This window comes from Eurosta solidaginis, chromosome 2 (assembly GCF_040869045.1).
Source record: "Eurosta solidaginis isolate ZX-2024a chromosome 2, ASM4086904v1, whole genome shotgun sequence".
Taxonomy (NCBI): Eukaryota; Metazoa; Arthropoda; class Insecta; order Diptera; family Tephritidae; genus Eurosta; species Eurosta solidaginis.
The window spans coordinates 130,264,015-130,285,977 of NC_090320.1; the positions used below are offsets into that span (position 1 = coordinate 130,264,015).

General features: G+C 37.6%; 1 protein-coding gene and 1 pseudogene across 6 annotated transcripts in view; one reads left to right on the forward strand and one right to left on the reverse strand.

Moving 5' to 3' along the window:
* Positions 1-21,963, reverse strand: part of Ca-beta (Ca2+-channel-protein-beta-subunit) — a 1,568,477-nt gene that overhangs the window by 359,683 nt on the left and 1,186,831 nt on the right. The gene's annotated exons all lie outside the window — the stretch shown is intronic.
* Positions 16,431-16,530, forward strand: LOC137242959 (U6 spliceosomal RNA; annotated as a pseudogene).

Sequence of the window (21,963 nt, forward strand, 5' to 3'; positions counted from 1 at the left end):
TGCCATCTGGCACACCAAATCGATTTTTTGGGAGAAGTTTAAACTGTTTTCCGAATCGTTCAAATACACACCGTTCGCGAAAGAAACCATAAGCGGACGTTCAGGGCCAACAGATCCGAAGATCCGCGAAACGCACCTATTAAAATAATCTGTGGGCACAAAGTCAGTGGCCGGTGGAATACCAGTATCAATCAGATAAAAACCGATCCGGCAATCAGATTTTCTACTAAATAGTAGTATAAAAAGGAAACGGAGTTATACCAACTGTGAACTTGAACCAATGAAAAGAAAGAAATAATAACAAAAATGGTTTGGTAAAAAAAAAGAAGTGTAATATATCTAATCGAGCGAGATAAATATCTCCAGATTTTATATTAATTATCGTACAGGATCGCGCTAGTTTAAAAAAAATTTTATCTAAAAAATAAACGTGGTATACTAAAAATTTTAACTTAAAGAAAAATCATAATTGAGTTAATTATTGGCCGGTAAAAATATATATCAGTTATAATATTTTTTGAGCTTAAAGCCTATTTTTATACTCAGTTGAGCAGAGCTCACAGAGTATATTAAGTTTGATTGGATAACGGTTTGTTGTACATATATAAAGGAATCGAGATAGATATAGACTTCCATATATCAAAATAATCAGGATCGAAAAAAAATTTGATTGAGCCATGTCCGTCCGTCCGTCCGTCCGTCCGTCCGTCCGTTAACACGATAACTTGAGTAAATTTTGAGCTATCTTGATGAAATTTGGTATGTAGATTCCTGGGCACTCATCTCAGATCGCTATTTAAAATGAACGATATCGGACTATAACCACGCCCACTTTTTCGATATCGAAAATTTCGAAAAACCGAAAAAATGCGATAATTCATTGCCAAAGGCAATTAAAGCGATGAAACTTGGCAGATGGGTTGACGTTATGACGCAGAATAGAAAATTAGTAAGATTTTGGACAATGGGCGTGGCACCGCCCACTTTTACAAGAAGGTAATTTAAAAGTTTTGCAAGCTGTAATTTGGCAGTCGTTGATGATATCATGATGAAATTTGGCAGGAACGCTGCTACTATTACTATATATGTGCTAAATAAAAATTAGCAAAATTGGATGAAGAACACGCCCACTTTTTAAAAAAAAAATTTTTTTAATTCAAATTTTAACAAAAAATTTAATATCTTTACTGTATATAAGTAAATTAAGTCAAAATTCAACTCCTGTAATGATATGATGCAACAAAATACAAAAATAAAAGAAAATTTCAAAATGGGCGTGGCTCCTCCCATTTTCATTTAGTTTGTCTAGAATACTTTTAATGCCATAAGTCGAACAAAAATTTACCAATCCTTCTCAAATTTGGTAGGTACATAGATTCTATGACGGTAACTGTTCTCTGTGAAAATGGCCGAAATCGGTGGAAGCCACGCCCAGTTTTTATACACAGTCCACCGTCTGTCCTTCCGCTCGGCTGTTAACACAATAACTTGAGCAAAAACCGATATATCTTTATTAAACTTAGCCCACCTACTTATCTGAACTCACTTTATCTCGGTATAGAAAATAGCCGAAATCCGACCATAACCACGCCCACTTTATCGATATCGAAAATTACGAAAAATGAAAAAAATGCCATAATTCTATACCAAATACGAAAAAAGGGATGAAACATGGTAACTGGATTGGTTTATTGACGCAAAATATAACTTTGGAAAAAATTTTGTAAAATGGGTGTGACACCTACCATATTAAGTAGAAGAAAATGAAAAAGTTCTACAAGGCAAAATCAACAGCCCTTGGAATCTTGGCAGGAATACTGTTAGTGGTATTGCATATATAAATAAATTAGCAGTACCCGACAGATGATTTTCTGGATCACCTGGTCCACATTTTGGTCGATATCGCGAGAACACCTTCACATATACATCTAAGGGCCACTCGCTTTTAAAACCCTCATTAATACCTTTAATTTGATATCCATATCGTACAAACACATTCTAGAGTCACCCCTGGCCCACCCTAATGGCGATATCTCGAAAAGGCGTCCACCTATAGACCTAATGCCCACTCCCTCTTAAAATGCTCAGTAACACCTTTCGTTTGATACCCATATCGTACAAACATTCTAGAGTCACCTCTGTCCCACCCTAATGGCGATATCTCGAAAAGGCGTCCACCTATAGACCTAATGTCCACTCCCTCTTAAAATGCTCAGTAACACCTTTCGTTTGATACCCATATCGTACAAACATTCTAGAGTCACCCCTGGCCCACCCTATTGGCGATGTCTCGAAAAGGCCACCTATAGACCTAATGCCCACTCCCTCTTAAAATGCTCAGTAACACATTTCGTTTGATACCCATATCGTACAAACATTCTAGAGTCCCCCTGGCCCACCCTAATGGCGATATCTCGAAAAGGCGTCCACCTATAGACCTAATGCCCACTCCCTCTTAAAATGCTCAGTCACACCTTTCGTTTGATACCCATATCGTACAAACATTCTAGAGTCACCCTTGGTCCACCTTTATGGCGATATCTCGAAAAGGCGTCCACCTATAGACCTAATGCCCACTCCCTCTTAAAATGCTCAGTAACACCTTTCGTTTGATACCCATATCGTACAAACATTCTAGAGTCACCCTTGGTCCACCTTTATGGCGATATCTCGAAAAGGCGTCCACATATAGAACTAAGGATTACTCCCTTTTAAAATACTCATTACCACCTTTCATTTGATACCCATATCGTACAAACACATTCTAGAGTCACCGCTGGCCCACCCTAATGGCGATATCTCGAAAAGGCGTCCACCTATAGACCTAATGCCCACTCCCTCTTAAAATGCTCAGTAACACCTTTCGTTTGATACCCATATCGCACAAACATTATAGAGTCACCCCTGGCCCACACTAATGGCGATATCTCGAAAAGACGTCCACCTATAGACCTAATGCCCACTCCCTCTTAAAATGCTCAGTAACACCTTTCGTTTGATACCCATATCGTACAAACACATTCTAGAGTCACCCCTGGCCCACCCTAATGACGATATCTCGAAAAGGCGTCCACTTATAGACCTAATGCCCACTCCCTCTTAAAAGGCTCAGTAACACCTTTCGTTTGATACCCATATCGTACAAACATTCTAGAGTCACCCTTGGTCCACCTTTATGGCGATATATCGAAAAGGCGTCCACCTATAGAACTAAGGATTACTCCCTTTTAAGATACTCATTACCATCTTTCATTTGATACCCATATTATACAAACACATTCTAGAGTCACCCCTGGCCCACCCTAATGGCGACATTTCGAAAAGGCGTCCACCTATAGACCTATTGCCCACTCCCTCTTAAACTGCTCAGTAACACTTTTCGTTTTATACCCATATCGTACAAACATTCTAGAGTCACCCCTGGCCCACCCTAATGGCAATATCTCGAAAAGGCGTCCACCTATAGACCTAATGCCCACTCCCTCTTAAAATGCTCAGTAACACCTTTCATTTGATTCCCATATCGTACAAACACATTCTAGAGACACCCCTGGTCCACCTTTATGGCGATATCTCGAAACGGCGGCCACCTATGGACTAAGGATCACTCCTTTTCAAAATACTCATTAACAGCTTTCCTTTGATACCCATATCGTACAAACATATTCTAGAGTCACCCCTGGTCCACCTTTATGGCGATTTCTCGAAAAGGCGTTCACCTATAGAACTAAAGCCCATTCCCTTTTAAAATACTCATTACCACCTTTCATTTGATACCCATATCCTACAAACACATTCTAGAGTCACCCCTGGTCCACCTTAATGGCGATATCTCGAAAGGGCGTCCACCGATAGACCTAAGGCCCACTCCCTCTTAAAATGCTCAGTAACACCTTTCATTTGATACCCATATCGTACAAACAAATTCTAGAGTCAGCCCTGGTCCACCTTTATGGCGATATTCCTAAATGGCGTCCATCCATAGAACTATGGCCTACTCTCTCTTAAAATACTCTTTAATACCTTCCATTTGATACACATGTCATACAACCACATTCCAAGGTTACCCTAGGTTCATTTTCCTACATGGTGATTTTCCTTATTTTGTCTCCATAGCTCTCAACTGAGTATGTAATGTTCGGTTACACCCGAACTTAGCCTTCCTTACTTGTTATAAATAAAACACTTGATTTTTGTGTTTGATTTTTTAATTTAATTGATATTTCGACCTTAGTCTAAGGCAGGCATGCTTAACCAACGAACCGATATCATTTCGTTACGATAATCAACGTTAATAAACGAAACAAGATCATTTCGTTTATTAACGTTAATTATCGTAACGAAATGATATCGGTTCGTTGGTTAAGCATGCCTGGTCTAAGGTCATCATCAGGACTGCAAGAAACAATACAAAAACACTAATAAATATATCAAATATTAACATTTTTGATATAAGCCATTTTCACATTTAAACAACATATAAACAACATATAAAAAATATAAGTATATTTAACATAAATCATTAGCACAACTTACATTTTAAGCAATGCTTTAAAGACTAAAATGCGAAACCAAAATAAACTAAGAAATATCGACGATTCAAACAAAGAGTGTGCATAAATAAATGAAGTCCCGTAATTGTAAACAAAAATTTTATAAAAACAATAATACATTAAGCGGCGAAAAAACAGCATACAGAAAAATTGATCACAGCAGTGTAGTGTTGTTGTTGGGAGAGCTCAAGAGTGGCTTTTGTGCTTTAGTATTAGGTTGCGGTAGGCGTAGGCACAGCGTTCAGTGTCTGTCTTAAAATTTATAAGTTTGTTGTTAGGGGTGTCCACTATGTGTAGCATTTCTAACGTGAAGCGTTTTTTATAATTTTTCTCCTCTTCTAAAATGGTGACGTTCTCAAAATCCGGGTAGTGGCCTGTGTCTTTACAATGTGCTGTTAATGCCGTTTTATTATCAGAAAAATTATTCCCTAATTTTATGTTTGATTTGTGAGCGGATATCCTTGTCTTGAGTTTAGATTTTGTAGTACCCACATATACTTTCTCGCATATGTGGGACCCGTGGCCAATACAAGGAATCCGATACACTACGTCAGATTTTTCGTCTTTCGCTATGGGATCTTTCAGTTTGCTGAATATTTTTTTGAATGGGTTGCTGTAGATAAAGGCTAGTTGCATCGTTTTCTTGTCATACATTTTCGAATTTTTGATCCTTTCCGGAGAGGATTATTTCCTTGAGTTTAGATTTTGTAGTACCCATATATAATTTCTCGCATATGTGGGACCGGTCGCCAATACAAGGAATCCGATACACTACGTCAGATTTTGCCTCTTTCGCTATGGCATCTTTCAATTTGCTGAATACTTTTTTTAATGGGTTGCTGTAGGTAAAGGCTAGTTGTACCGTTTCTTTGTAATACATTTTGGAATTTTTGATCCTCTCCGGAGAGGAAACTAGCCTTTACCTTCAGCAACCCAATAAAAAAAGTATTCAGCAAACTGAAAGATCCCATAGCGAAAGACGAAAAATCTAACGTAGGGTATCGGATTCCTTGTATTGGCGACGGGTGTCACATATGCGAGAAAGTATATGTGGGTACTACAAAATCTAAATTCAAGACAAATCAAACATAAAATTAAGGAATAATTTTTTTGATAATAAAACGGCATTAACAGCACATTTTAAAGACACAGGCCACTACCCGGATTTTGAGAACGTCACCATTATAGAAGAGGAGAAAAATTATAATAAACGCTTCACGTTAGAAATGCTACACATAGTGGATACCCCTAACAATAAACGTATGCATTTTAAGGCAGACACTGAACACTGTGCCTACGCCTGCCGCAACCTAATACTAAAGCACAAAAGCCACTCTTGAGCTCTCCCAACAACAACACTACACTACTGTGATCAATTTTTCTGTATGCTGTATTTTCGCCGCTTAATGTATTATTGTTTTTATAAAATTTTTGTTTACAATTACGGGACTTCATTTATGCACACTCTATTTTTAAATCGTCGCTATTTCTTAGTTTATTTTGGTTTCGTATTTTAGTCTTTAAAGCATTGCTTAAAACGTGAGTTGTGCTGATGATTTATGTTAAATATATTTATATTTTCTATATGTTGTTTAAATGTGAAAATGACTTATGTCAAAAATGTTAATATTTGATAAATTTATTAGTGTTTTTGTATTGTTTCTTGCAGTCCTGATGATGACCTTAGACTAAGGTCGAAATATCGATTAAATTAAAAAATCAAACACAAAAATCAAGTGTTTTATTTATAAAAATAGGCTTTAAGCTCAAAGAATATTAAAACTGGTATTTAAAGAAAAATCGTAAAAATCCAATATTGTCGACGATAAATGAAATTCAATTCGTGTATTTATATGGATACATAAATTCTGAGAATATGTACGTATATGTAAAATTAATTATACTTGTAGATACTGAAAGGCATATAAAAAAATAACCAACACCCTAAAGTAAACAAAGGATAAGAGCAGTTCTTCCACTATCTTATTTAAAAGTGTGTTTTCACAAAAGAAATAATTCAAGTTGTATGTGTGTATGAAAATTCAAAGGGTAAGCGTGTATCATATAAAACTAAAGGCTTGGTTTCCTCGGAAAGCGGTGCCGCTTTATTACGACCGCTAAAGAATTCACCGTTTTCAGCGGCACCGTTTTCTTGGAAACTACGAATACTTACGGTTGACGATCCACAAAATTTTATTTAAAATTTTTCCTTTTTTTTAGTTTTTCCTCTCATTTTTTAACAGCACATACAAGAATAAAACATGTTCAAAAAAATTTTAATTCAAAAATATTGTTTATTTTTTAAATATTTGACAAAGTTGTATGTGTGGGTGTGTATCTTGTTAATAGATCAAAGAAGAAAAAATTTAAAAGATATTATTGAAAAACTAATGAACTAATTGTATTGTGATATAATGAACAACTATATTATATTTTATCTCTCAAAAATTGAAACTTGAACTGCAAGAACGTTTTCGATGAAATTTTAATTAAGAAAGGAAAATGAGAAATATTAATTTTGTTGAGTTTGGTGCTGCCTTGGCGAAGGTTGGTGAAGGCGACACGTCCGTAAAAACTACTTTATGTCAAGTCGCAGTGCGGCACATCACGCTCATGAACTGCTTCTTAAGAGTGGATGCCGCACTCCCTGCTCCTAAATATCGTGGCGACGGCTGCAAACCTCACTTACGGGCAGTGCTGGACTCCCGGTAAGGTTGCTTAAGCAGCTCGCCACGACCTCCTGTTAACGTCCGTCTTCCAGCTAAGTGTCATACCAGGTACCACTTAGCCCATTTGTAGAAACCAGAAGAAGGAACCCTGGCATGAACACTCAGCCACTCCCTATCCTATTGTCATGATTACACTTGTCGACCAGGCGAGTCCAATAGTCGTTGCCATCATGACGGTCCCTGATCTAATAAAAGACGGAAATAAGATTGGGTTTGGAAGGATAAGACGGACTTAAAAAAAAATCTAAGGAAGGAAAGTAAAAAAAAAAGGATTAGGAAATTTAAAATTAACAAATGGGAATTTAGTAATCAAAAGAAAAATGGCAATTTGGAATTTAAAATATGAAATTATTAACTAACGGGATGAAATAAAAATTTGATCGGGCCATTAACGTTGGGAATAAAAAAGCAAAAAAAATGAAAGAAAATTTTGGAAACTAAAACAAATTTAAAGCGGAACTTGAGGGATTAATGGAGATCAAAAAAAAAACTGCGAAACAAACTACAAAATTAAAAATGATTTAAAAAAAAAATGGAAAGACAAAAAAACTAAAAAAGGTGATCGGGCTATTACCGTTGGGCGCCATTGTTACGTGGCTGCTGCTTGGGGTGGTTAGGAGCGGCGGCAAGCAGGTATGCTTGCATCCCAGGCTAGCTCGTCGTCCTGGGTGGAGTATTACACCCCCGACCTCACCCGCAGCCACATGAACAAAACAAAGGTTCATACCTGCATATGTGTTGAAAAGAAAGAAAAGCTGAAAAAGATAGAAATAGACGTGAGGGGCAAAGTTAGAAGGGGAAGGCATAAGGAGCAGAGAGAGATGAAGGCCTGTCCTGTCAGGTAGAGTCCACCCTCCCTCGGCAGTGCAACTTGCACCGCACCGTGGGAACTGTGCTGACTCCTGTCTACATACAGTGCCCCCAAACCTGGCACTAGTCTGTCCGTGTGTCACTCGGTCATTTTTCCCTACCACTTACCTTAACCAAACCTTACAACGCGAAAGCGCAGCACCAATACCAAAATTCGAACTTAGCCCTGCATTATTGAAATTTCACGATTTCATCCATACATTATACAATTTTATTAATAATTTAATCTCAGTTAGATCTATACCCTAAATCTATCGATTGTATCGAATGAAAAACAAAACTATTAGCCAGAATAACAAAAAACGCTTAAAATTAAATTTAAAAGAAACAAAATAAAATAATAATACACGATTTAATTCAATTCAATTTAACAAGATTGTTTGAGAAAAAAATATAAATAAAAAAAGTAAAGCAAGGGGTGGGGTACCTTATAGCCGTGGAAATAAGTATTTATGAGCCACCCTAATGTACTATCCTACCAATCTTAAATATACAAAATTCAAACAAAATAAACTAAGAGGGCGAACAAAAAAATTCAAGAACCCTAATCCCCGACTTACCGCAAACGCTCAAGTAAATACAAAATCAATTTTGCCCAAAGCCGAAGTAGGTCATCAAAGAAAAAGCAGTTTATGTGTATATAAAAAAGGTATGTAGGTGTAAATGTATGTTTGTGCAGTTTTTATGTATGTATTGTATATGTATGTGTTCGTTGCAATCTGTTGTTCTTTTTCTTATTTGCTAAATCCAGTTCTATTTTTGCAAGATCAGGAATCTTTGCTAATAGATGTACATACAACGAAAAAAGTGTATTTTAATAACTTTTTGAAGTTTCTCTCAAAACACTCACCAAATTACTCTTCTTCTCCAACGGCGCAGCTGCAGTTGAGTAGCTGAAACAAAAAAAACTCAAACATAAATATGTACATATGACCGCCCTCAAACACTGATCCAGATCGATCGCTTACGATCGTGGATATTGAGTGGATACACCGAAAGAAATGATACTAGTAAAATCAACAAATTGGTTCTGTTGTTCTTGACTTAACGGAGATTCGGTGAAATTGATCAAATTATGGTTAATTCGACCGAGTTCTTTGTCAAGCGAACAAATTAATTTAGTCATTTGAACAGAAGAGAAATTGTCGCCCTTAAGTTAACAAAATTCTGTAAAATTGACAGATTCCTAATCAATCTAACTGATTTTTTTGTTAACACAACTGATCTCACCTGTCATTTCAACAACGATCAACAGTCAATACATGAGCAAATTTCAAGGAGCATTTTACGCTCACTGCGCTCTCTACTTTGTTCTTATGTATGCTGTTTACTAAGTATATGCATGCACAAATTAACGTATGTATATGGCGGCCGCCGTGGTGTGATGGTAGCGTGCTCCGCCTACCACACCGAAGACCCTGGGTTCACACCCTGGGCAAAGCAACATAAAAATTTTAGAAATAAGGTTTTTAAATTAGAAGAAAATTTTCTAAGCGGGGTCGCCCCTCGGCACTGTTCGGCAAGCACTTCGATTGTATTTCTGCCATGAAAAGACCTCAGTGAAAACTCATCTGCCTTGCAAATGCCGCAACATAGGTACTTTCGTACCAAGCTGTCGCAATAACTTTTTTGTTCATTTGACTACTAAAACGGTAAATTACGAATCAATGATTTGTGCGCCGTTAATTCAACATCTTGCTGCGATGGATAAAAATTGACAGAAACTTCGGCTGAATTGACCCGTATTTCGGTTGATTTTACCAGTCTTTTTCTTTCAGTGTAGATAGTAAATAATAACTTGTGGCCGTGAGGAGATAAAAATAAAATTATTAAAGAATTAATGAGGGTGTTTAGAAGCATTCTCTTAGGCTAAATACCGGAGCTTAGAGCCCAAAGAAAACAGGTGAGTTAATTTGAATAATTACTTCAAATAGCGACATTTTCTAAAACAAAAAAAAAGCACCACAAAAGGTTTGAAAAAGTATTGGAATTCGAAAGTGAGGAGGTCTTCCTTGAAAAGTGACGGAGACTGCCAGGGGATAAAAAAGAGAAAACAAATAATTAATTCCCGATATGAAAAGAATGAATTCATATACAAACGTCAAAAGACAGAAAAAAAGTTAAAAACCAAAACTAAATGAACAAAAAGAAACTGGTTCTAGAAAAAATCTAACAACATAACAAATGTGACAAACCGAAGGGGACCCCGCCCTTTAAACCCCCTTTTTACTTTAATATCGGCTAGTAACAAAATATATATGTATATAAACACATGCAAAATCCCAAAAAAAATATATCCGTAAACATAATAATATAAAAAATTCAATTATTTGTTTCTTTGATTGTCGTTGTTGGCCTTAGATGGCTGATCTCGCCATCACACAAAAAGCGTGTAAAAAATGTTGATGCCGTTGTTGCCGCAAGTGGGAAGTGGTGTCTCTTCGTTGTTGGGCGTGACCGCCGTCAATACCACTTTTAGGCTTCTTTTGTTGTTGCAGATGGTGCTGTGGTGGTTGTCGTTGTTGTGGCGATGTATATATAAAAAAGGTGTTATTTATTATGTATTATGCTTGCGTCGCAGGTGGAAGTTGCGGTTGCCAGCAGTGAATATGCGTAGCTATTGTTGATGTTTTTGGCCTTGTGCCGCCGATGAAAAAAAAATATGTGGTTGTTGTATGTGTTGTGCGCCGTCTAAGAGACCAAATGAGTGGTGTTGTTGTAGTTGTTGTTGTGGTGGCAATATATTGCCAATGACAAAATATGTGGCCGCAGGTGGGAATTGGAATCCCCAGTAGAAAAATATGCTGTGTTGTTGTAGATGCGGTGTGCCGTCGGATTAGAAGGTGATGTAATTGTTGTTGGGCGGTATGTCGCCAATTTGGCCGTAATTTTCAATCTGTGCCCAGCGGGTTCTTTTCAAAAGGGAGTGCCCTGTTAATATACAAAAAAAATATTATTCTTCAAGAATTCTTAGTGTGGAAAGACTGGTCATGCTATAACTATTTTTTTATTTTTTTTTGTCTGCATGATTAATATACACACCGACATACATATGTCTGTGTGAAGGCGTGCATATATGCATGCAAATTTGCTTTGGGCTTGCTTAGAAAATTGGCTATATGAAGGCCAGCTTCCCAGGGGCATGCGAAGTTGGAGGGAGATAAAAAATTCATGGGCAAGGAAAACCATTATACTTACTTAAAACTTCTGCTGCTGTCCGGTTTGGGAACCGCTCGTTGGTTGGCCGGATATTCCTGGCCTTATTCGTTTCTGCGCCCCTGTTTTTTTCTACACGTTTTCGTGAACAACTTTTCGGCGCGCACAACTTTTTACTTCGCTTTTATTCGCGCACAACAAATCCTTTTTTTTAGTTTCTTTTCTTTTCGCTTTAAGCCGCGCACTTCAAACTTGTGATTTCAAATTATTTTCGGGGCACAATCTTTTAAGCAAACTGCACTCACTCACACTGGGCACTGATAAAATAATACTTTGTCCGTTGCCTAACGTTGTGCCCTTTTATAGCTACCGCCGTGGCAGAGAACGTTACTTAGAACGGAAAATTGTTTACCTATACGGCCACCGTGGTGTGATGGTAGCGTGCTCTGCCTATCACACCATATGCCCTGGGTTCTACTCCCGGGCAAAGCAACATCAAAATTTTAGAAATAAGGGTTTTCAATTAGAAGAAAGTTTTTCTAAGCGGGGTCGCCCCTCGACAGTGACTGGCAAGCGCTCCGAGTGTATTTCTGCCATGAAAAGCTCTCAGTGAAAACTCATCTGCCTTGCAGATGCCGTTCGGAGTCGGCATAAAACATGTAGGTCCAGCCAATTTGTAGGGAAAATCAAGAGGAGCACGACGCAAATTGGAAGAGAAGCTCGGCCTTAGATCTCTTCGGAGGTTATCGCGCCTTACATTTTTTATTTTTTTTATACGTACAAAACTATCTTTCAGCTTTCCCGTATTTTCATTTACCCATCCACACACTCATACATTCATACACTTAAACGCTTAAGCAAACTAACGCCTACACAGATACATTTAGTTGGTGTCTTGACAGCAATGTTGCTATGCCGTCAGCAACATTGTATCTACTCCAGACACAATGTTGCCATTGTGCTGTTGAGACAGTCATTGCATCATTGCGGCCAACACACGAACCTAGACATATCACTCGTAGTCACAGATAGATACATGCTGCCATTCATTCGAACCAGTGGTTATGATGAAAGACTGTCGTTACAAATTCACAGACGACAGCTTTGCTGCGAACAACCCTCAATTTTGCAACCGCATCGAAGAGGAAGAAGCCCCTAGAGGCAAGAGGCAGCGATCGGCTGAACCGGACAAGCCTGCTTTTAAGAGGCAGAAGGGGGAGGGTAAACGCCCCAGTACAAGAACCAGGAGGCGAATTAGCCGGAATGACAGGAACCGAACCTCAAAATCTGCAAAGCGGATCGAAGAGGGAAATATAAGTACTGGAGAGCCATGTACCTCAAAACTGTAATACAGGAAGAGGAAGGCAATAATGGCTTGAGAAGCAAAGACACAGGTGTTAGTAAGCTAAAGGGAGATAACAATCAGACTCCAGCTTACTTGATCATACTAAAGGGAGCTAACCCTGAGATTCCGGTTTTCACTGAGAAGAAGATGAGCGAAGTTTCGAAGCAGTCCCTGACTCTACTAATAGACTGTAGCGTCCCCAATGGGCAGATGTCCACCGAAAGGTGGAGATCCTTAGAAGAGGAGCTGATCAGTATTATGATCAAAATAATGGGGCAAACGGAATATATGGTCCGGTGCCTGAGCTTCGAAGAAGATATTCTGGCCACAATTGAGCCGGAGGGTTGGTGCCGGGGTGCAGAAATGGTAGAGCATGCTATACACGTATATACGGATGGTTCCAAATTAATGGAGGGGGTTGGGTCTGCTGTTTACTGTGTCGACCCAGAAATAAGTAGATCCTACAGGCTGCCGGATTACTGCAGCGTTTTTCAAGCGGAAATTATAGCAGTGAAGAAAGCAACAGAAATTCTGGAGGAAGCGTACTGAAGCTCCAGTCGCGTCAATTTATATATTGATAGTCAGGCTGCGATTAAGGCAATAATCTCACATAGTACTTCATCAAGAAGTGTTCTGGAATGCAAAGAAGTATTGGAAAAACTTGGCTGAGGCCGGACTACACATCTTTACAGGGTTCCCTGTCATAAAGGAAGGGTGCAACACCCGCTGAGTCGACGATAGACGTCTGTTCAAGCAACCTTGAACATTTTTTCTCATTTACAAGATAATAGTAATTAACAGATTCTTAAATACAGTCCACTAGTAGATATTTTAGCGATTGAGCGACCTATTCAAACAAAGATACGACAATCACACACAAACACATGTATATAGATATGTAGCAAATGAACCTCTGTAAATATGAACGACCTACACAAACAAAGATAAGATAATGCATATGAGGTCGCTCATATCAACAAAACAAATATATGTAAATAAATATAGCTAAAGATAAGACATTCACACACACGCACATGTAGCAAAATTAAACTCTGTAAATATTTATGTATACAACAACAAATTATAAGAAAGCTAGGATAAGAAAAGCGTATATAAAGTAAGATAATTTTGTAAATAAATCAGAATTCTTTGAACTCTCAAGTCAAGCACTTCTTATTTTAATACAAACTGCTTCCCCCCACCACCGGTAAGGGGCATTTGTTTAAGATTTGAGAACGCAATAGCTTCTCATTGGGGACATTGTTTTTTGGCCAGCGGTAATGGTATATGGCAATTTAGACTGCCTTATATTTGAGATCTTTACAAAATCTCAAGGTTACTTAACAACATCCCAATCCGTTTGGGAGAAATCAAAAGGAGACAGGAGTTGCATATGATCCATCAAGCTGGAAAGGCGTGGACAATAGCGCGAGGCTGCAAAGATCATGTTCAAAACCTACGATATTAGACTCACAAAGTGGCTCATATCTCTGAAGAGAGAAGACCTAAGGCTCACGATGGGCATACTGACTGGACACTGCCTTCTGGCGTCACATGCTTATAAGTTAGGCCTCGTCAGTAACAGCAAGTGTAGGAAGTGTGAGCTGCAGGAAGAAACGCTTGAGCACGTTCTATGTTCATGTCCTGCGCTCGCCAGGTCAAGGCCCCAGCTATTAGGGGCGGCAGAGTTTCCAGATCTTGATGCAGCAATTACGCTGGGTCCTAGAAAACTGCTATTATTTGCTAAGAGGACGGAGTTATTCTACAACATATGTCCTGCCACCTGATTGGGGTTCTTCCGTTTGGTCGTCAAACAAATTCTGGTAACACTATGGACACATTCAGTCTATGTGAGGTTTTTATTGACCAGCCAGTTTAACCTAACCTAAATTAAGGTTATCAAAGTTCAATTTGAAGAATTCCCCAAATAGATTAGAGGCTTCGAAAGACGAACCTGCCCTAGTCTCATTGTAGAACCCGTCCGATGGAATATTTGAGCGAGCCTTTTTTGAGTTTACGTATCGCCAAAAAGACTTAGGGTTAGCAACTGGTATTTTAAACATGGCGATATCCTACGAAATATCAATTGCCAGTGTCAGCATCAGCATCATACCTGTTTAAAAACTAGTCATTATACTCACAAGAATCGTACCAAATGACATACATGTCAGTATATGCACCAGGTTCATACCAATTGATACACTAGTCAGCCTCATGCCACAATTATACCAGATGGCACAATAGTTATTATAGACATCAATATTATACCAACTGATATACTAGTTAGTTTAAGCAAAAGTTTATTGATAACAGCATTTTCCTGGCGCGATCTCGCGATGCTACTTCCCGACTTAGCGTGGATTAGCATTAGGACCCCCTTATGTTAATCTGGATGAACCGGCTGAGTTGGAATGTGGCATATCTCATGGTAGTGAGATGTTTCCTTATTCCTCTTGGAATATTTCGCGGTGGTTGACTATGTCAAAAGCTTTTGACAGGTCAAGTGTCACGAGCACCGTCCCATTATGGAGTTTTGGTTGGTTAAGTTCGCAATATATCTGTGTTAATCGCGTTTGACGCAGTGGTAGTGATATACATTTTATGGAAGCCATGCTAATGGCTGGCTCACAGAATATTTGTCTTTAAATGAATGACATCGGTTGTTGTTGTCTTAACAGTGCTTCGCCCCATTCAATGGGCACGACCACTCACAAATTGTCATCAAAGTGCTCTAACGGGTGCCCAAGGAAACTGGCTGTTTCAACAGGGGCGAACCATAAGGAGATAGTGTAGTGTAAATAGCCAAAAATTTAATGCCAAATATTTAAATCAGCTAATATGCTACGCCGTAACAAAAATAGTCCAAATGTTCATCAAAACATAAAAGTGCATCTGATAATTGTTGCTGACATAGCCATTCACACGATTTAATACAGGTGTATGTACAACACACAACCAAACCAAATTTGCATTCCAGAAAATTTGCGAACGTTGCATTTCCCACAGAAGTCACAACTCAACACAGGTGTGTAGGTACACATTTTGTATCGAGTTGTATGCAGGTATGTAAGTATGTATGCTGAAGGTAAATATGCATGTAAGTATGTATGCTTAAAGTAAATATGGTTGTAAGAATATGTTTAGAATAAAAAAAAAAAAAAATAAATGTAAGGCGCGATAACCTCCGAAGAGATCTAAGGCCGAGCTTCTCTTCCAATTTGCGTCGTGCTCCTCTTGATTTTCCCTACAAATTGGCCGGACGGGACCTACATGTTTTATGCCGACTCCGAACGGCATCTGCAAAGCAGATGAGTTTTCACTGAGAGCTTTTCATGGCAGAAATACACCCGGAGTGCTTGCCAAACACTGCCGAGGGGCGACCCCGCTTAGAAAAATTTTCTTCTAATTGAAAAATCTTATTTCTAAAATTTTGATGTTGCTTTGCCCGGGAGTTGAACCCAGGGCATACGGTGTGATAGGCGGAGCACGCTACCCATCACACCACGGTGGCCGCCAATGTTTAGAATAATTTAGTATAAATAAGCTGACAATATTTGAATAAAATGCATTAGCTCATTGATGTTAAAAACTGACAAAACAATTACTTCGTTTTAATCTGTTATATGGCGATCCTGCCTATGATTCTACTGGCTGATTATTCAGCCTAATTCATTGGTAAGGTTTTTACTGGCTGATTACAGCCTAAGCCTTGAAAAAGAAAAAAAAGAAGAGAAATGATAATGAAATTCGGGCACCAACAGTAAAAATTGCGGCAATTTGAAGACCTCAACAAAACATACATTGGAACGATACAGAGAAGATCAGCATGGACCCTGCGCAAGGATGACACCCAAATCGTGAAACTTTCAGGACTAGCAGCTAATAATTATAACTATAATACGTATATTAGCTTAATTTTGACAATTTAAAAATTATTTTTAAGCAGGAAAATATTCGGGCAACCTAACGGCTGCCTATTGACAAGCATAACTTTAAATTTCTGCTGTAAAAACTTTTTGCTACTAATTATTGAGAATTGTGGACATACAAAATCAAAGCCAATTTGACCAAATTTTCGACAAATTAGTTAAACTAAATTTAAATTTACAAGAAGGTGAAAACGAAACACCTGAGAAACCCAAGCAAGGCCCGAAGCCAATAACAATCGAGGAGTACAAAAAGAGAAATAGGATTCAAAAAATTGAGGAACCTAAATTTCAAAAGCCGGTCAAATTGAAAAGAAAAGGAGGAGGAAAGCAATTTGGCATTCGAAAAACAATAGCCAAGATCTATAAAAAAAATAAATTTAAGCACTAATCAGGCAGAAAAAAAATTCAACTAAAACAAGAAATTAAGGGATTAAGGAATAATAATTATAAAAATAAAAAATCGAATCCAGCAATGTAAACATTAGGGCGTTGAAAAAAGAAAAATATAAAATAAAATACAATTTTGTAAAACTATTGATTTAAAATTATGGAAAGACCAAGGAAAATTAAAACTTATGTAAGAGGCCCACTTGAGGACCTTAAAAATGAAATTAAAATTGTAGATGAGGAAAAAAATCTAATTTGGTTGAAAAGTCATTGGAAACTTATTGAGATGCATGGGGAACCAACAATATGGAATGTTAGAAACCCACACGCAACAGCAGCTGAAGAGTCATATAGGTGGGAAGTCAAATTTATGGGAAGAACAGATTAAAATATTGAAAAAAAATAAAAATAAATATAAAATAAAAGAAAAAAAAAGCAAAAAAAATTTGTTTCTCTTCATATTTTTTACGATGGGAGGCCAAGAATCAAAAAATAGAAAAACCAACGGCGAACGTTGTAAACTCAGTCCAAGTAGTAGACCATAGTGAGGCACTAGATACCATTAAGGTCATGCTTCTAATCATCTGTATAGTTAGTTGCTTTAATTTGTTTCTGAAGCTCTATTCAACCCATAACAAATTCCTAAAAAAGCGATATGCCAGCCGTGCAGGCGGTTTAGATAAGGTTTAACAAACTTTTTTTATCTACCATCCCCAATGGGCAAATGGGAAGATATCGTTAAACTACTCATAGAAGAAAAACGATAGGGGAAAAATCTTACAAATGTATTAATAAAAATACAAAAAGTAAAGGCAGAAACAGTAGTAAAGCATCTCAAAATAATAGTTGAAGCATTTCATAAAATAGAAAAAACGATACAACAGTTAAATGGTAAACTAGACGGCAATCGAAAAGCCCAAGCATATCAAATTTTTACTAGCGTTAGAGACAAATTGGTGTTCTCACTGGCAAGATATGATATAGAATTCATAGTACAAACGAGAAAGAAATTGACTTTAGAACATTCCTGCTGGAGTCAGCCTCCGATTTAGAAGAGGAACCAGAAGAAGAACAAAAAGGGGAACAAAAAGAAATTTTAAAACAGACACCAAACTGCCAAACAAGAAAATCAAAATGGCACAAAAAACAGTAGATTTTTTGAAAACGGCTTCGTCCATTCTGCCTAAGTTTGATGGTAAGCCTGAAAACTTGCATGGTTTCTTAGACGCACTAGATATCCTAGAAAAAATTAAGGATACTCATGAGACTATAGCAGTCCCCATGATAAAAACTAAGCGGAAGGGAACAGCTAGAAACCTTTTGAGCACTCAAAATTCGATACTAGGAATAAAGCAAAAGTTGAGTTCAGCAATTAAAGGTGAATCTGTAGAGGTTTTGACAGCAAAACTCTTAAACGTCAAACATTGCAGTAAAACAGCTAACCAGTACACTGCAGAAATCGAAAAATTGACCAAATCGTTGGAGGGTCCTTACATATCTGATAGTCTTGAACCTGATTTGGCAACCAAATATGATACACAATCAGCTGTAAAGGCTATGTGTAAGAACTCGGTTAACGAAAGAGTTAAATTGATAATGCAAGCAGAAACGTTCATATCTATGAACGAGGCTATTTCAAAATCTACGAATAGCTGTACAGAAGTCACGGGTAACTCAAATACAGTGTTACGTCTGACGCGCTGACAAGGCAATTACCGGGGTAACTTCCGAAGAACCTACCAAAATAATAATTACCGAGGTAAGCAAATCCGAAGATATTATAATAACTCTAACCAGTATAATAATAATAGCAATATTTTATTAAATTTTGATGAGCTCGAGGCAGTTTAAAAAATTGAAACACAGTTTAAAAGTTTGTATTTCTAATTTTATTTGGTCGATATTTCGATCTCATTCTGAGATCATCTTCAGGAAACAATTGAACATGTTTTAAATAATAACAATAGATAAAATAATAATTTCCCAAGACGTAATTTTGGAGGTCAGTCAAGATCATCTAATCAGAGTAACACGCGAAATCTCCGTAATATAAACCAACAGGAAAACCAGCAAACTCCACTCCAACAGTAAACTCCAATGGTAATAAAGTATGTACATTCAAATTGCATCTGAACAGCTACATATATTCCAATACTACTCTAAATAACTCAACTTCAACGTTTCTGATAGATACAGGAGCGGATATCTCAATTATAAAGAAGAGTCAAATTGACAATAATGTCACAATAAATAACTCACAGATCACAGATTTAAAATGTATTGGTCGAGGCTTAACAACCACACTTGGAACAGTAAAAGCCGACCTAACAGATGATGGTCTTTTAATAGGACACAAATTTCACATAGTAGAAAACAATTTCCCAATCCCATGTGATGGAATTTTGGGACTCGATTTCATTAAAAAGTATAATTGCATTTTAGATTATAATTAAAATGGGAACAGCCTAATACTATGACCATACGATTAGAAGATATAGTTATACAAATGACGAATAAACCAACAATCAATAGCATGACAATACCCGCAAGATCCGAAGTAATTAGGCAGGTTCATATCAACAGTAACAATAATGAACTATTAACACCTCATCAAGAATTGACTGATGGCATTTTTGTAGCCAACACGATAGTAAACTCAAAGAAAGCTTTAGTAAGAATAATAAATACAACAGATAAATATGCAAGCATTCGAGATTATGACATCAAAACAGAAAATTTAGAGGACTATAGCATGAACCTAATAAAACCGCATTGCGTTTTTTTTAGCGCACGCAAACAACCGGCGTTTTTTGCGCTAACCCAAATAAGCATGCGTTGCGACAATGTGAAGCATGTGCGCAAACGCCAAATCTAAATGTCACGCAGAACCAAAATTGGAAATCGAGTTAGGTTTTCACGCAGCAAATTCAATTTGGGTTGCTTTCATACAAGTTGTATGTGCATGAGACATTTTTGACAGAAAATGACTTGCGTGTGTTTATATTAGGTTGGCTTGTATGTAATAATTGAAAATACACCTCACAATAAAGCTAATAATAAAGAAAAATTAGAAAGATTGAATAAAAATTTTCCGCCATTCGTTACTAAATCACTCAACACATTATGCTCAGAATTCGTTGATATATTTTCATTAGAAACAGAACCAATCACGACCAACAATTTTTACAAACAAAAGTTGTATACGAAAGATAAGACTACCTCAAGCACATAAGAGTGAGATAAACAAACAAGTAAACAAATTTATTCAAGATGATATTGTGGCGCATTAACTTCAGAATATAACAGCCCTATTTTATTGGCACCTAAAAAATCCCTTCCAGGTAAACAAGAAAAAAGGTGGAGATTAGTTGTTGAATTCAGGCAAATAAATAAAAAATTAACAGCTGATAAATTCCCTTTGCCTAGAATAGATGATATTCTGGATCAGCGGATATAGGAACAGCGAAATATTTCTCATGCCTAGATTTAATGTCAGTATTTCACTAAATAGAACTCAGCTCAGAGTCAAGGGATATAGAGGATAACGGTACTTATCGTTTCAAAAGATTGCCTTATGGCCTCAAAGTAGCTCCAAACTCATTCCAGAGGATGATGACGTTAGCATTCGCAGGTCTAAAACCATCGCAAGCATTTTTATACAGGGACGATTTAGTCGTATTAGGATGCTCCGAAAAACATATGATTAACAAGTAAGGAAGGCTAAGTTCGGGTGTAACCGAACATTACATGCTCAGTTGACAGCTGTGGAAACAAAGTAAGGGAAAATCACCATGTTGTAAACAGAACCTAGGGTAACCCTGGAATGTGTTTGTATGACATGTGTATCAAATGGAAGGTATTAAAGAGTATTTTAAGAGGAAGTGGGCCATAGTTCTATAGATGGACGCCATTAAGGGATATCGCCATAAAGGTGGACCAGGCCTGACTCTAGAATTTGTTTGTACAATATGGGTATCAAATGAAATGTGTTAATAATAATTTTAAAAGGGAGTGAGCCTAAGTTCTATAGGTGGACGCCTTTTCAAGATATCGCCATAAGGTGGACCAGGTCTGACTCTAGAATTTGTTTGTACAATATGGGTATCAAATGAAATGTGTTAATAATAATTTTAAAAGGGAGTGGGCCTAAGTTCTATAGGTGGACGCCTTTTCGAGATATCGCCATAAAGGTGGACCAGGGGTGACTCTAGAATTGGTTTGTACGATATGAGTATCAAGTGAAAGGTGTTAATGAGTATTTTAAGAGGTTGTGGGCCTTAGTTCTATATGTGGACGCCTTTTCGAGATATCGCCATAAAGGTGGACCAGAGGTGACTCTAGAATTTGTTTTGTACGATATGGGTATCAAATGAAAGGTATTAATGAGTATTTTAAAAGGGCGTGGGCCTAAGTTCTATAGATGGACGCCTTTTCGAGATATCGCCATAAAGATGGACCACGGGTGACTCCAGAATTGGTTTGTACAATATGAGTATCAAGTGAAAGGTGTTAATTAGTATTTTAAGAGGGCGTGGGCCTTAGCTCTATATGTGGAGGCCTTTTCGAGATATCGCCACAAAGGTGGACCAAAGGTGACTCTAGAATTTGTTTGTACTATATGGGTATCAAATGAAAGGTGTTAATGAGTATTTTAAAAGGGAGTGGGCCTTAGTTCTATAGGTGGACGCCTTTTCGGAATATCGTTATAAAAGTGGACCAGGGTTGACTCTAGAATGCGCTTGTACAATATGGGTATCAAACGAAAGGTGTTAATAAGTGTTTTAAAAGGAGTGGGCCTTAGCTCTATGGGTGGACGCCTTTTCGGGATATCGCCATAAACGTGGACCAGGGGTGACTCTAGAATTTGTTTTGTACGATATGGGTATCAAATGAAAGGTATTAATGAGTATTTTAAAAGGGCGTGGGCCTAAGTTCTATAGATGGACGCCTTTTCGAGATATCGCCATAAAGATGGACCAGGGGTGACTCTAGAA